Source organism: Anomalospiza imberbis, chromosome 11 (assembly GCF_031753505.1).
Source record: "Anomalospiza imberbis isolate Cuckoo-Finch-1a 21T00152 chromosome 11, ASM3175350v1, whole genome shotgun sequence".
NCBI lineage: Eukaryota > Metazoa > Chordata > Aves > Passeriformes > Viduidae > Anomalospiza > Anomalospiza imberbis.
The window spans coordinates 3,680,401-3,695,681 of NC_089691.1; the positions used below are offsets into that span (position 1 = coordinate 3,680,401).

General features: G+C 53.1%; 1 long non-coding RNA gene across 1 annotated transcript; it reads left to right on the plus strand.

Moving 5' to 3' along the window:
* Positions 1 to 3,669: 3,669 nt before the first annotated feature.
* Positions 3,670 to 7,346, plus strand: LOC137480370 (uncharacterized). Its single transcript, XR_011002850.1, has 4 exons — positions 3,670 to 3,868; positions 4,226 to 4,297; positions 4,385 to 4,641; positions 7,323 to 7,346. It is a non-coding gene; the product is annotated as an uncharacterized lncRNA (long non-coding RNA).
* Positions 7,347 to 15,281: the final 7,935 nt, after the last annotated feature.

The following is a 15,281-nucleotide window of genomic DNA, read 5'->3' on the forward strand; positions in this document are numbered from 1 at the left end:
AGAAGCTGTTTGAGGGAATGAAGAACAAAACATTCACCATTTTCTCTTCCAATACATCCAAATTCCGGCACAGCATAAAATGAAGACAAGCTCCAAAAGTAGCATGCCTGCCATGATCCCTAGCCAGCAGCCTGTTCCCTGGCAGAAACCCGTTACAATGCCCTTCTGAGAAACGGGAACAGGTGTTGTGGGGCTGGCTGCATTTGTGGGAGCAATGGGGAGCGTGAGCCCGCGCTGTGCTGCGCTGATGAGCTGGCAGCACGGTGGATACGGCCAGGACGTTCTCTGCTTCCCCCAGAGCTGGGGCCTGCAGGCACCTTGCCGCCCCTCGGCACAGGCTGTGCCACCCAGCAAAGCCCAGCCGGCCGGGAGGAGAGCCCGGGGCCAGTGCAGCTGCTTGGGCAGTCGCTGCTTGGAGGGACAGGGGCCAAACCCATCCCTGAGCAGCCCCTGCCAGCCCTGGCCCTCCCTGCCCCATGACAGCTCCCCCAGCCCCAGGGGACAGACTGTCATAAAGTCTACAGCCCGCTAAGAGATTGTCCCAGTGTCCTGGTCTAGGGCAAATTTGGGAGAAAACCCCCAAAAGGGGCCCGCCCCAGAAATCAAACCCACACGGCCCCTCCCCCCAATCAATTCGGGACAAAAGTCCTCAGAGAGAAGTGGAAAAAACCTGTATATTTAACAGGCAAAGCACTCCCCAGCCCAAAAAAGGAGCAATACCAGATGACAAAACTCATTTGTCGCTCTGAAGAGATGACAGATTCAGAAAATCTCTCTGGTGGATGGTGGCTCTGTTATCAGTCCCTCTGGCACTGGGAAAGGCTGCTGCCCAGAGTAGCCCCCCGTGGGCCACAGAGTGCAAGCTCTCGGTGCTTCCCCAGGTCCCGGTCCGGAGCAGGTTTGAACGGATCCAAGGAAAGGGAAAGAAAGTCAGTCGAGGGAAAACTTGGACTGCCTCAGCTAGCTAAAGCAACTAAAAAGCAAAGGAGCGCGGTGTTCTGCCCCATCCGTGGCCAGAGAACACCGTGGAGTTCTGTGTTCCAGCAGACTGTGGAGGAGTGAGTGCAGTCTCTGATAACAAACTCCGTGCTTCTTCTTCTCCCCGCCTTCGCTGTCAGAGCCCGTCTGGAAGGCACACCATATAATATCCAGCATCAACAGAACACACCATCGGGGATACGAGCATCATAGCGTCGCCCTAGGACGCCCAGTAATCGTGTGCTGCTTTTCTTCCCTGCAGTTGCTCCCAGAAACATCCCCCACACTGCTGGAAATGCCCACACATGGTCTGATCAGTCCCTATGCTTTTCCAGTCTGCTCTCAGAAATTTTGCAACAAGTTCACCAATAAATTCCAGGTTACCTCTGTGAATTGCACACTACAGTTTCCTTCATTTTTTCCCCAATACCTGGAAGCTCCTGGATATAGTAATGGTCTTGAGGACCTCTGATTCTTTTCAGTCTTTTTTTTTTTTTTTTTTGTATTGAGACAGAGGGAACAGCCTTATTGCTTATGGGTTTTATCAAGTGATAAACAGCATTTGGGTTTTATCCAGTGATAAACAGGGCAAGAAGCTGTAACAATTTACCTGTTTTACAGAACACAAGTACTGATACAGCCAATAGTGCACCCACACAAAGGGATCTTCAGGACATTCCTTTATTTCTTAACATGGAATGGGCAGCAAAATGCTGGCATTTACCTGCACTGGAAGCTGTGTTCCTCTCCTGTTTCTCCTTGAGCACACTGTGTGTTATTTGCAGACTTCACTGCCCAGCCCACCAATCCTCTCTTGGCCATTTGCTAAATGGCACAACTACCAAAATACAGGTGCCAGCATCGTCACCCCAGCACTAATCCCGCACTGCTTTGATGGAGCACAGGAGCACAGAGTGGCTTGGGTTGGAAGGGACGTTTAAAGGCCATCTAGTCCAATGCCCTGCAGTGAGCAGGGACACCTTTGACTAGGTCAGGTTGCTCAGAGCACGAGCTTGAATGACTGCAGGGATGCGTGTCCACCTCTCTGGGCAACCTGTGCCAGGGTTTCAAAAGCTACAGTGTAAAAAATGGGTTTCTTTTGTCTAGTCTGAATCGACCGTCTTTTAGATTAAAACCATTCCCCCACGGTCTGGTCACAAAAGGCCCTACTAAGAATTCTGTCCCATCTCTTTTACAAGACCCCTTAAGGTACTGAAAGGCAGCAATCAGGTCTCCCTGGAGTCTTCTCTCTTCCAGGCTGAACACCCCCAGCTCTCCCAGCCTGTCTCCAAAGCAGAAGGGCTCCAGCCCTCAGAGCATTTTGCCCCTCCTCTGGACTAGATCCAACAGAACCGTGTCCTTCCTGTGCTGGGGACCCAGAGCTGGATGCAGTACTCTGTCACGGTAGAGACGGAGAAAATACAAGGCAACACACGCCATTTCCAGAAGGCTTCAAACCCTGGTTTTATTTGAGCATGCATGCTTTTTCTACATTCTTCCAAAGCACATAAGTTTACTCATTGGTCACCAGAGGCAAGCCAAGTGCTTATTGGAATAGGCAGTTGCAGGTTTCTCTTATTTATCCTTCTTGCTTTCTTGGTTTCTATGTCAACGACTTTGGTAGAAAATTCTTTCAGGGGTAAACATGGATCCTCTTATCAAACTTCTCTCTGGCTCACAGAAGACGCTGTAAAACGCGGGAATCTTTAAAATTAGAGGGTTTTGGGAAAGCTGCAAAAGGCAGGCCTCAGAGACAGCAGAACTGCGATTAGAGCTAAGCAGTAGCTGTAAGATTTGTCAGCAGAAAAATTATATAAGAAGTGGAAAAGTAAGGACAAACAGTACAATGGTCTGTGTATTACCGCTTGGCTAGAGTAACTCCCTAAGCTACAGAAAAGTATCTCTAGCAAGATATTAGGAAGTTCTAAGCTTAATAATGGAGCTCTGTGCATTGGGTTTTAAGGCTTACAATACAAGTAGGTATTGTATTTGAAAGAAGCGAGCACTGTATTAACAAAAGGTACGTGAGCTTATAGAGGTTGGATAAATCTATTGTCAATATGCTTTTGCTTTGTGTGATTGGTCAAAAAGCTTTTAAAGTAAGTTGTCACATTAAGTTCTTTGTCTGCTGCCGGGGATGTGAGCTGCTGGCATCCTCCCATTGTCGTCACCATGTAATGAGGCTGATGCTAGAAAATAAACAGCTCGAGACGCGTTCCTCAGCAGTCCTGTCCCGTTCGTGATTTGTACACAGACCCCCGGCCAGCAGTATAAAACACCTTCCACAGTACTCCAGGTGGAGTCTCACCAGAGCAAAGAGGTGGAATCACCTCCGTCAACCTCCTGGGCACTCTCCTTTGAATACACATGGCTGACTCATTTCCAGCCTCTCATCTAGCACCAGCCTTCTTGGCCGGGCTGCTCTCCATCCCTTCATGCCCCATCCTGTGAGATCAGCTGGGGTGGGATGTGTCACAACCCTCGGACAGAGCCGTTGGGCAGGGTGAGCTCCCTGCCAAAGAAGGCAGATCCCACTGCCCACACCACTCCAGCCTGGCCATGAGGTCACAGCAGGCTCTGGGGTCACGGCAGGCTGAGGTCACAGCAGGCTCTGAGGTCACAGAGGTGCCAGAGCCCCGTGGTTGCACAGCACCACAACGACCGAGCAGTCAGTCCTTGAGCACAACTGCTGTGGCAGCAGCGGCGCTGGCAGCAGTGGTGCTGACACTGCGACAGCTGTGTGAGGACAGCGGTGGCAGCAAGAGCTGCGGGACTGGCAGAGGGCAAGGCACCATGGCCCTTGCTCTGCGCCTCTTCCTCCTGCTCCTCCTGGCCGTGGCCCTGCCTGCCAGGGCTGCCCAGGCTGCTCCGCTGCAAGCGCGGGGAGCAGGTGAGCCAGCAGCCTGGTTCCCCTTTCCCGGGACAGCGCTCCCTGCTCCCTGGGAAGCGCTGGGGGATGCTTTGCCCCTGGGGTTTAGGGAGGGTTTCCTCAGTGGGAGGGACAGAGCCCTCAGGGACCCTGGGCTGCTCCAGCCGCCCTCCCAGGGATGTTGCACAGGGCCTACCAAAAGTGTGGAGAGTGGCCAGGAGCCAGCCCAGAGCTCCCCAGGCCCCTGTGCAGCTTTGGCCGTGTCCTTTCACATCTGGCTGCCACGGCCTTGCCTGACCACCTTGCAGTCCCAGTTCCCTAATGCAGAGGGAGATCCCAGCACACCAGGAAATGGTTCTGTTCTGTGCTCCCTTCTAGATGAGCATGCTAGGAAGGCTTCTCCAGCAGCTTGGCTGCAGGAAGATTTCCAGCCTCTTAAGCCTCCTGCAGGTACGTTGTCAATGTTCCTAAAAGAATAATCATTGACAACCTGGCAGAAAGCCGGTGACAGAAGCTTCTGTGCCTGTTGAGTTACAGGTGTGTCTGCAGGGAAGACTTTCCAGGCTCCTTTCCTGGTTGCTGCACAGAAGCCTGGCTCCCATCGCAGGGGTGAGTCGTGTGTCCCTGCTGATCCCACAGGCTGAGCCCTGGTTTTGTGAGATCCATTCATCTGAAATGCAAACACTTCTCTTAAGATCCCCCAAGAGAGAGGAACAAACCTACAGGAGACATTAAGTCCCTGGAGGCATCCAAACACATGGACCAGATGCTGAATGATCTGGAGAGACGCCGTGGTGGGTGCATTTCCCTCAGCCTTCCCCTGGGACTCAGCAGCCGGGGCCTTTCCCGGCACATCTGTACACGCCGTGCCCGGCACAGCAGAAGGGATCCATGGCAGCCTGGCTGCCCTGCTGCTGCTTTCACGGCCTGCAGGGCTGTTTGCCAGCCTGGCCTGGCTGCAGCTTCTCCCCAGCCTCTGCAGGAAGGCATTTGGCACCAGCTGCCAGGGAGCTCAACCTGAGATCCCCTGCAATTTCCCGGTCTCTGAAACAGATCTGGAGGGGCAGCTCTTTGGAGGAGGGTGGGCCCTGGAGCAGCCCCAATAACCTGGTCTTTAGCCTGAATCTCATGCGTGACATAGACAAGCATTGCCTCCTGAAGATGCCACCTTCCCAGTGGGGAACAGCCCCACCTGATCCAGCTGTCCCTTTTCCTTTCCCCAGAGATGGAAGGAGAGGCTGTGCTGAAGGCTGAGATTCCCGGAGGAAGCAGTGGCTCATTGGCAGCCTCTGCTGCAGGAAGGGAGGCGATGCCAGGCACAGTCACAGGAGGTAATTGCTGTGCCTCTGGGCCTGCTGAGCCCTGCTGAGGCTTGAGCTGCCCTCTCTGCTGCTTGGCAGTGCGGGCACACAGCATGACCTGAGCCCCTTGCAGTGCTCACTTCCCCATAGAAGGGGATCCCAGCACACCATGGAACATTTCCCATCCGTGCTCCTTTCTAGATTGGGACCGTGACTTGCATCTTGTAGAAATGCTTGCAAACCACGGTTCAGGCGTCTTGGAGCTTGGTGAAGGTAGGTTATCAGCAACCCTTTCCTAACCCAGTAATTATTGTCCAGAGTAAAATTCATGTGTGATTTCCATAAAGATGCTTTGAAGTTGGATGGATTCTGGAAATCCTGTCCTCCGAATTTCTACTCTTGTGCCCAACAGTGATCCCACAGGATCGCTGTCAGTGGGAGGAAGGAGCATTTAGCTCTCCATCTTCCACCCATGTGCCATGTCAGTGTGTCCTTCCGGGTGCTCTGTGCAGCCACGGAGAAGAGCAGAGAGGGAAGGGGCCGGGCCCAGGGCTGTGCCCCGGGGCTGTGCCTTTGGCAGCTCCTTTGCCGGCCCCAGGGAGCCTGAGCTGCTCCTGCTGCTGCTGCCAAGCCCTGGCCCAGGCTGGGCCTGGGTTTAGAGCTGCTGGCAGCTCCAGGGAGTCCTTTCTCCCCCGACTGCCCCGCAAGGGGCTCCTTCCATCCCAGTGTGGGGCCACCGCAGGCACGTGGTCCCCCTGCCCCTGCTCCTGAGTGGAAGGCAGAGCTGAGGGAGTGCCTTGGAGGGCACCAATCACCCAGGGGCACTCACTGCCACTCTGGCCTGAAGGAGACGTGGAACAACTTTCTGTTAAGGTCCTCCTACATGGAAGAACAAAGACAGAGGAGACCGTAAATCCCTGGAGGCAGCCAAACATCTAGACCAGATGCTGACTGACCTGGAGAGACGCCGTGGTGGGTGCATTTCCCTCAGCCTTCCCCTGAGACTCAGCAGCCGGGGCCTTTCCCTGCACATCTGGACATGCTATGCCCGGCACAGCGGGAAGGGATCCATGGCGGCCTGGCTGCCCTGCTGCTGCTTTCACAGCCTGCAGGGCTGTTTGCCAGCCTGGCCTGGCTGCAGCTTCTCCCCAGCCTCTGCAGGAAGGCATTTGGCACCAGCTGACAGGGAGCCCACCTGCAGCATGGGCCATGCTCACCCTGAGATCCCCTGCAATTTTCCGATCTCTGGGCAGACCAGGTGTAGGGGCTGCTTGGATGAGGGAGGTCGTTGGCACAGCCCCAATAACCTGGCCATTTTCTACTGATCCTTATCCATGATTTGAAAAGTATTGCCTCCTGAAAATGTCACATCCTGGAATGGTGAATGGTTCCATCTGACCCTGCTGTCCTTTTTCCTTTCTCAAGCGAAAGAGATAAAGTCTATGCCGAACGTGACACATCCCAGAGGAAGCAGTGGCTCAGTGCCCACCTCTGCTGGAGGAAGGAAGGCGATGCCAGGCACGGACACAGGCACGGGCACAGGCACAGGAGGTAATTGCAAGCACAGCCCTCAGCGGGGCTGTTAGTCAGCAGCTCTTCCCCCAGGCCCTGCCCTTGCACGGCCCGGCAGCAGCCAAAGCTGGAGGCGCCTCGGCTTCGAGGCCTCTGGAGCTCGTTCCCAGCCCCGGGGAATCCGGACTCGGGCACCAACGCCCCTCCCGCTGCAGCTGCTCCCGCAGCTGGCCCTGAGTGCCCAGAGGCCCAAGGCACAGGAGCAGCCCCGAGCGGGAGCCCTGCTGCGAGCCCAGGGCCAGAGCCAGCCCTGGCTCCTGACTGGGCAGGGGCTGCACTGGCTCCTGACAGGGCCTGACTCTGTCCCCTGGGGCTGGGGGAGCTGTCACGGGGCAGGGAGGGCCAGGGCTGGCAGGGGCTGCTCAGGGATGGGTTTGGCCCCTGTCCCTCCAAGCAGCGACTGGCCAAGCAGCTGCGCTGGCCCCGGGCTCTCCTCCCGGCCGGCTGGGCTTTGCTGGGTGGCACAGCCTGTGCCGAGGGGCGGCAAGGTGCCTGCAGGCCCCAGCTCTGGGGGAAGCAGAGAATGTCCTGGCCGTATCCACCGTGCTGCCAGTTCAGCCGCGCAGCACAGCGCGGGCTCACGCTCCCCATTGCTCCCACAGATGCAGCCGGCCCCACAACACCTGTTCCCGTTTCTCAGAAGGGCATTGTAACGGGTTTCTGTCAGGGAAGCGGCTGCTGGCTAGGGATCATGGCAGGCATGCTACTTTTCGAGCTTGTCTTCATTTTATGCTGCTTTGGAATCTGCTATTCCTGGAAGAGAAAACGGTGAGTGTTGTGTTGCTCTTCCCCTCAAACAGCTTCTTTGAAAGTCTGTTATAGTCAGGGAATGTTTCCAGCGAGGCTGCAGTGGAGTTGTGGCCAGTCCGTGGTTGTCCAAAGAGCTCTGCTGAGGGTTCTGCTGCTGCCCAGTGCTTTCATTGGCCTCTTCATTGCTGGGCCTTGTCCTGGGGGGCCCGCTGGGGCTGCAGCCAGTGCTGGCTCCCACTGAGGCTGCCTGGCCAAGAGCAGCCCCAGGGGCACAGGGCAGAGACAAGGCAAGGTGGGGAGGAGAAAGAGCGGGGACGAGATTGCCCTCGAAAGGCAGACGCGCTCTGGGGCCCGCTCCTGGCCAGGGAGCCTGCCCAGAGCCGTCCCCTGCTCGCCGGGGCCTTGAGGGGCAGCTGTCCAGCTGGGCCAAGCTGTGCCAGCAGCTCCAGCCGTGCTGGGGAGCCTTGCCAGCTCTGGGCCCTGCTGTGCAGGAGGGTCCCAGTGTGCCACTGGCAGCCGGGAGCCTCACCCGCTCCTCTCTCCACAGTCGCGCTGACGCAGCTCCAGCACCCCGGCCGAGAAGGCGTGACTCTCCCTCGCCCCCGGGGAGCTCAGAGACCGGCGGCTTTGGAAGCTCTCAGCTGTGGCCTCCGCAGCAGCAGTTGCCCAAGAAAGCAGAGCAGCAGCACTCCGTGCCTCCCCCACGGCCCCCCAGCCCGGCTGTGAAGCGGAAGCCTCCCGAGATCCCCCCACCTCCTCCCCTCCCGAGCCCGCCGCCCTGGTCCGGCTTGCTGGTTGCTGGCTGCGTCTGTGAAAGTCTTTAGTAGCACTGCATGTTTTACCCCACCTGTCAGGGGAAAAAGAAAATAAAAAAATTCTTCAGTTTAGACTTTGTTTTTAGTGTGGTTGGGCCACTCACATTTTGAGCAATTAATTTTCCATGGTACTTCTTCCCTTTTCCTTACTATCCATCAAAAGTTCATCTGGACATTAAAATCACCAGAATTCCTGAGATTTACCTCAAAGCCCAGAGGGGAATCTAGCACAAAATATTCTCCCTGTGTACTGCACAAGAAGAACTATCCAGAGCAAAGTACATTGCCAGCTGAGGCTTGTGGAACTCCCAGAATACTGAGCCTGCAGAGGAGGCAAACAGCCCTGGCAGTGGCTGAGGGGACTTCTCCTCACAGACTCCTCTGAAGGCGTGTCACTCCAGGAGGGAAAGCTTTTAAACCTTTGCCTCCCCTTCCTCCTGTGCTAAAATGGAAGGCTCCTCCGGAGAAAAAACTGAGCTACAAACAATTCTCCATTGCTCAAGAAAGCTACTCAGCTTCTCAACTTGCCTTAAAGAGCAAAACCAAATGGGGTCAGAAATGTATCATCAAAGAAGTCTGATTGCAGAGAAACCCCAGCATATGAAGGAAAATATTTATTAGCATCAGTTCACCTAAAAGAAACCCAATCCTGAATTGAGCAGCGCTTTAAATGAACTTGAATTCACTTTCCTCACATGTCAGCTGGTTTGCTTTGCTCTTTTTTTGTCCTAGCGAGAATATTCAAATGATTTGCTCTTGACAGGACTCCTTGGATGGTCCCCAAACCTGGCTCCTGATGATGCCTCGCCTGGGCTGTTAATGCAGCCTGACAGCAGCACCTGACTTTGCCACCCTGTTCATGGTGGCTGGGCATGGCTGGCGCCACGGTCCCCTCTGGTGCCACGGTCCCCTCTGGTGCCACGGTCCCCTCCTGGCTCGTGGCACGTCCCTGCTGGTGGAGGAGCCCTGCTCGTGCTGCTGCCTGCGTTCAACAAGGCCGGTCCCGCTCCCCAGCCAAAGAGAGACTAAAGTCACTGCTTTGGGCAGCTCCTTTGAACGAGTTTAACGCTTACTCATCTCTATCCCAGAGCTCTCAAAAGCCACACAGCAACAGCATAAAGTCACCTCGTCGACAGAGGTGAGGAGGTCTGAGCGAACAGAAGGTCGGCTTTCAAGCACATCGGGTCTTTTATTTAGTGGAAGGACTCACTCCTTCACGAGCCTGTTATAAATAGGGACAAGCCAATCTGGATTAATAATTAATAACTAAATTTGTTTGCTATCCCATATAACTATTTAGAGTCCGAATTCGCCCACAGTCTACAGAGCAGCTCTGGGTGCAAACCGACAGAATCGGTGCCTCCTCAAGTTTGCGCACCATTGTATTTCCGCAGAGGGTTTTTATACTTTTTATTCTGCCTTCGGCTATAAGTCATTGTGGCAAGCTGCATATTCATGCAGTCTTCTCTCACAGAGAAGGCATTTGGCCGCTGATATCTTCTGAACAGCAGATCATCAGCTAGTGATGAATCCAGATGTCCTCTTCCTTGTCTTTCCTCCTGATGTTGAGTCTAGGTCCTGTCCTCTACGCCACCTGCTCATGGTTTGCTTGGGCGTGCCTTAATGGCCAGCTTTTTGGTTATTGCTTTCTGCTGGCTAGGGCTTTTAAAATGCTAATTAGGTGCCCGCAACTTGCTGGGCAACTTAATCTGCGAATTCCCTTTGCCTTGGTTTTTTACAGTAACTCTAAAACATTTTATGGCCACAGTGTAGAGCATTTATAACTACAGTTTATTACATGCACTCCTAACTGCACGAATTACATCTATAACTGGCTGCTATCTTGGCATTCGGAAGCTGTACGACAGCAGAGGGTCAGCTGTTGATTTTTCTCCACGGTTTTCTTGTAACTCTGCTCATAGCATTGGTAGCCTGACTCCTGCAGAGGAGTTGTGGCCGGTCCGTGGTTGTCCAAAGAGCTCTGCTGAGGGTTCTGCTGCTGCCCAGTGCTTTCATTGGCCTCTTCATTGCTGGGCCTTGTCCTGGGGGGCCCGCTGGGGCTGCAGCCAGTGCTGGCTCCCACTGAGGCTGCCTGGCCAAGAGCAGCCCCAGGGGCACAGGGCAGAGGCAAGGCAAGTTCTCAGCAGTATTTGGGCAACACAGTTCAGGACAGGACAGTGCTTATTTAGTAGCTCATGTAAAGTGTCATGGTGACAGTGATGTTACCGGACAAGCAAGTTTGCTCCAGTTCTGTGTTTAAACAAATCCAACCTGATGAAGGTTTGGCTTTGGCCTTGAGGCTTTGCTCTTTGTGTGAGCCCTGTTCTGGATTGGTTCCCACTCAGTCTAGGAGCCAGTTTTGGGTGAAGGCTCATCCCAACCCTGACCCTTGGCAATTCTGGTCTCAAAGGGACCGCCGAGGCTGCACTGCACATTACTGGGGTTCAGGGCTCCATTATCAAGGGGCTTTGAACAGTTTAAATTACTGTATTCTAGTATTTGGTTTTCTTTATGGAATTCCTTGACTTTTTTAAGCTTAGTTTTTTAAAAATATTCATTTCCAGTGCTTCTTCCAGTTATTGTGTATAGTGAATGATGGCATAATTGCCCAATAGCTGAATTAGAAAACAGTAAGTACTATAAAATGAAATAACTTTTACACACTTATGTCTTTCACAGACTCATGAAACTTATGTTGGTTTGATGCGACCAACAGAAGAGTTTTCCTCTGCTTTTAATTCAAAGAAGAAGAAGAGGTGGAACCTGTTGAGAAGAGTCTCTTCACTTCATAGCTAAAGCAAATTGCCAGCGTGCTTTTTTTGCAGCCCTGGGCAGGAAGATAAAAATCTATCAGCAGAAAATACTCGAGTGAAGTAACTGATATAAATTTGGGACTTGGTCTGTTTGCTCCCTAAGCCCTGAGTTCCTCAGAGCTGCAGCTCCCTGCTCCCTTTGCAGACAGAGGCTGGCTGTGGATGGCAGTCACCTGTCTGGCCTGGTGCACAGCAGGTGCACACACGAGCTGAGGGATCATCCCTGCACACCCCATCCTGGCAGAACTGAGCTCCTTGATGAATCTGACACGGTTTTAAGGCATGGCAGCAAAAGAAGGCAAAAGAAAGGCTAGAATTGGTACCATTCCAACCGCTTTACATTTTGCCATGTGTAATGGAGATGGGAACTACAAGTTTCCTATTCATGCACAATTTGCTGTCTGAGAGCACTCCGGTCTCAAATCACAGGGGCTTGCAGCTCTGTGTCTGAGATGACTTTAAAAACAAAAACAACCTTTATGTGCAACACCTGTGTATCAAAACTTCACAATACAAATCACAAGCTGATTTCAGCTGTTAAATGGATGGAAAAAAAACCTAAAAAGCAAAAAGCAAAAGCAAAACTGTGACCAAATAAAACAGGCAAACACAACAACCACCAAGAAAACAACAAAACCTGTAGCGAGATCGCGGGTCTCCAGGACGGTTTGGATGGATGAGAGATCTCTGAAGTCAGGTCTTAGAAGATGTGGTTTATTAAAAGGGGGGAAAGGCCCTGCTTGGAGTTGCCAGGCGCAACTCGTGGCAGGCCCAGGGAGAGAGGGAGAGGGAGAGAGAGGGAGCGAGGGTTCCAGGTGAGGGTCCCAGGGGAAGGTCCAAGAGAGCATCCGATCCCTCGGGCACACCTTATCAGGGGGCTTCAAGGTGGGCTGGAACAGGACTTGGGCCAATGGGGTCAAAGATACCTGATACTTCAGGGGAGGGTCACAGGTGTGGGATGAACCATACATTGGGGGTGAGACAGAGCATTCCATTTGACCCTTGGACCTATCTGCAGGTAAAGGGCATTGTTTAATCAGAAGGGGGGATTGCTTTCAGCCTGGCTATACTACTGTTTTCTAGTTATTCAGTAGTCAAGGTTTGTTATTTCAAATCTAGTTCTCATCTCAATGCCTGTATTTTCCAAATCTTTTGCCAGGCAATCATATTTATAAGGTTTTCCTATTTCATCTTCCCCAACAAAAACCAACACAAACATCCCCAAAAATCCAGAAAAAGATAAAAGTCAGGTGAAGGAGGCAGAGATCCAAGAGCAACAAATGGGCAGAGAAACTACAGGAAGGACAGAGAATAAGAAAGGAGAGATAAGAAGTGCCTCTGGCATCAAAGTAGCCAGGGGATCTGAGACAGTGTTCTAACCCTTCTGAAAACAATCTGACATAAAAATGAACAGAAAATAAATGATGATGATTGTGATAATGGGAGTCTGCATGTTTAGCTTTAATATATCCATTGTGTGTGAGTTGTGTTTTCCATGTTAAGTCACATCATCTGGCGAGGGGTTTTTTTCTGTCCAAAGAAAAATACTGCAGTGGAAAAGGGGGCCGGCTTGGAAAACACTAAAAGCAAGAGCTAAAAATAAAGTACTTTTTTTTAATATGATTTTTGGTTGGTTTTCTGGTTGTTCATGGGTTTTTTGTCTGTCTTTGAAAGCAGCCCCTCGGATGTTAATGCACGCAACCAGTCCTTTGTAAAGGGCTGTCTTTGCAAAAAACCTGCCAGTTTTGTGATGCAAGACAGAAACAACATCCCTTGGCCCACACCCAGGATGTTATAAATAAATTTGCTTTCATAGATGGAGTTCTTAGTGGTTTATTATTACGATAAGTTTTTTTGGATTGTTAATGAATATAATGAGTTGTTATATAATTAATGTAATAAGTAATTAAGTTGAATGCGCAGTTGTTTAAGTGTATGTATATGGCTACTAAACAGAGAAAGGGGGGTGGTAATAAGGTGCAAGGGTAAGGATCTTCTAGAAAAGTGACATTATAGGGTGATGACAGCAACTGGAACTACGACTGGGAAACGAGCCACCCAATAAGTTTGCTGTGTTCCAAAATGTTTGCTCAGGACTGCACTATCTTATAGAGCGATCAGCGACCAAGGAAAGGACCGGTCGGCAAGAGGATCCAAAGCACACCAATCAAGCACCCCCAAGAGACTTTAAAAAATCCCTGTGTCGGAGCACCCAGGCTCTTTCGAGGGTACCTCGTGTCCGCAGGAACACCTTGTCACACAGAACTGTCAGAGCTCCCTCTGGCTTGTCGCGCAGGCCCTAGGCTTACCCTGAGAACTCGGCCTCTGTTGTTCTAAGTTTTAATAAACAGGCACATTCTTTATAAAAGTCATCAGCTTCCTTTTAATTTCATTTTGCCTGTTTACCACAAGGAGGCCCAGCAGCTCCTTGCTGAGGGCCCATTTCATGCAGGAACTGGCACTCAGAATATGAAATCAATAAAAAATGAAAGGGTGGGGGGAGGCAGCAGTGAGGTGGCCTCAAAGGCTCAACTCTGCACTCTGCTTTTGTCACCAACCTTGGCCAAGTTCCTGTGCTTGTTTTCCTGGAGAAATTGTACTCAACAAGGCTTCAGTGCCTTTGATCAAATCAGTCTTAAGAGCAGCTCGGGGCTGGGTCGGTCATTGAGACCTGAGCACGGACTGGGGTCCAGCCAACAAAAGAACATGAGCTGCAGGCCACCCATACAGCTTTTCCTATTAATGAGCACTAAGCCTTTCTTTTTGCAAACAGAGGGATGGTGGGGGGATTTTTGCACCATCAGGCCAAGGCACAAGGCTCTGCATCCTCCCAAGGAACAGAGCCAGCCCCCTTCAGTGCGAGAGGGCGCGGCCTCAGTTGCAGCCCCGGTGCCTCCTGTGCCCCAGGGCACGGCCCTGGCTGTAAATGTCCTCGGCTGCAGCTCAGGGCCAGGGCGGAGCTCAGCAGCCTCATCAGAGCCCAGGGCCGCGGCCCTTCCCTGCCGGGGCCCTCGCCTGGCCCGGCCCGGCCTGAGCAGCCCGGCCTGGCCCCAGGGGACGGGCTCTGCCCGCCCGCTGTGCCCGCAGCCTTCCGGGCCCAAGGGTTTGCAAGAGGCTTTCTCCCAGCCTTGCAAAACCTTGGCCAGGTGTCCCTTTGCTGTGCTGAGAAGAGTAAAAAACCCCTCACATTTACGCTGATACACAGCTCATGAGGGATCCCTGCACACCTCAGCAGAGACCCCAGAACATCCCTGTGTGCCTCATGAGGGATCCCTGCACACCTCAGCAGAGACCCCAGAACATCCCTGTGTGCCTCATGAGGGATCCCTGCACACCTCAGCAGAGACCCCAGAACATCCCTGTGTGCTTCATGAGGGATCCCTGCACACCTCAGCAGAGACCCCAGAACATCCCTGTGTGCCTCATGAGGGATCCCTGCACACCTCAGCAGAGACCCCAGAACATCCCTGTATGCCTCATGAGGGATCCCTGCACACCTCAGCAGAGACCCCAGAACATCCCTGTGTGCCTCAGGAAGTCCAGGCCCAGATGATCCCACTGAAGGAAATGTGCCCTCAGCCCAGGGACGCTCAGCGTGGGCTCCCCCAGCCCCTCGGGGCCCCGCCGCTGCTCACAGCAGCCCCGGCCTGGCTCCTGCCTGCCCTCACCGTGGGCATCCACAGCTGCTCCTGGGCATGGAGCTCAGCCAGGGCTGGTGCCGGCTGGGCTTTGCTGGTGGTACAACATGGACATATCTATGACAACTCTATTTCTTTATTTGAACATAAAATTTGTTCCAAGCCCTGCCCTGGCAGAGAGGGGCTGCCCACCTTCAGTCGTCTTTGGGCAACAGGACCAGGGGGCTCTGGGGCAGAGGGTCTCGTTGTGGAGGGATGAGTTTTGGGATGGGCTCAAGACATTAGTGCAGCCGCAGCAGGGCAGATAGGGACAGGAGTGAAGAGCTGGGAACACAGGTGAAGTTCTCGCTGCCTGAGTTTTTAGGCTCCTCTTCTGAAGATGCACAGGAAGCACCTTTGGAGAGAGGAGTGGCTGAAGCCCCCAGCTGCCAGTGGCACACTGGGACCCTCCTGCACAGCAGGGCCCAGAGCTGGCAAGGCTCCCCAGCACGGCTGGAGCTGCTGGCACAGCTTGCCCAGCTGGACAGCTGCCCCTCAAGGCCCCG